The following is a 1,318-nucleotide window of genomic DNA, read 5'->3' on the forward strand; positions in this document are numbered from 1 at the left end:
CAGGCAGGGGGACGTGAAAGAGCCTCAAAATCCTGATTTATGAAAATAAACTGCTGGTTTTGCAGGATTTATCCACTGCATTTATCACTTTGGAGAAAAACTGTCCATGTTTGCCATAGCCAGGGTACTGCGCTCTGCCACAAAATTGTTGAGGAATGGGAACACGATAAAGGGTTCAAGGTGTTGACTTCTCCTTCAAAGTCATCTGTGTGATGGACTGGAAAAGCAAGTCTGGCCCATCATGACCCCACCTTGCAACTTCTGGGACTTCAAAGAATCTTTCTAATATCTTCAGGCCCGATACCGCTGGACACCTTCAGAGGTCCGTGGAATCCAGGCCTCAACAGTTCAGAGCTCTTTTGGTGGCACAAGAGGCCTTGAAACAGTATTAAAGATATCAGTGTGTATAATTGAACATATTTCAGAATCTGAATGGATCCTACAAATCCTCAGTTACAATACACGATTGAAAAAAGCTAATCATTAGATTTAGTGGTCATTAGTGGTCTAGTTAGTGGTCATTACCATCTAGAATTCTCCATGTGACTTTCTTAAAATAAAAAAAAAAAAAATTTGTTTGAGCAACAACACACTTGACCCCAAAATAATTTTTCTGTGAATCACCATCAGTACTCAAACTTATATTGCTTAGGAAAGTAGTTAAAAATAAACATACTATTATTATTTCCTACTCTAGATACGTCAGAAATGACAAGAAGCGACTATGACACACGTGGGTTGTAAAGAAGTAAGGAAGGAAGTAACCGTTGGTAATGCAACATAATTCTCTGTTAGTGCAGCTGAATCACTCTCTTGTATGAATGGTATAAGAGTAACACTGAAAGGAGTCGACCAAATTCATCTCTGCTGTTCCAGGCCGAGGGAGTCGCCGGGTTTTTCTGGCCCTAACTGGTGAGTGTGTTGATCTGATAAAGAAATTATTTCTGTTATCTGGCTTTAAACACGAGGTCCACTGGCACAGTTGTAGGAGATAGTTCACAGGGGCAGTGAGCTACAAAGAAATCTCTATTTTGTCCAGTTTTATTATTTGGTTTCAAGAGATTGTTTGTGCATTTAATAAATAATAATAAGTTTGAGAATGACATGAGGCAGTTTTCGGCTGTCTTCGAGAATATTGTAAGAAATTTTCAGGACAAATAGTCATGTGTGCACAACACTTAATCACCATGATATTAGGGTCTTTTGATTCGTCTAACAACAACATCAAACTGTCTGATTTTCTTACCGTTGTAATCGTCATAGGGCTGCAAGGTGGCACAGTGGTTAGCAATGTTGCCTCGCAGAAAGAAGGACACCC

Source organism: Stegastes partitus, unplaced genomic scaffold, assembly GCF_000690725.1.
Source record: "Stegastes partitus isolate 25-593 unplaced genomic scaffold, Stegastes_partitus-1.0.2 Scaffold1573, whole genome shotgun sequence".
Lineage (NCBI taxonomy): Eukaryota > Metazoa > Chordata > Actinopteri > Pomacentridae > Stegastes > Stegastes partitus.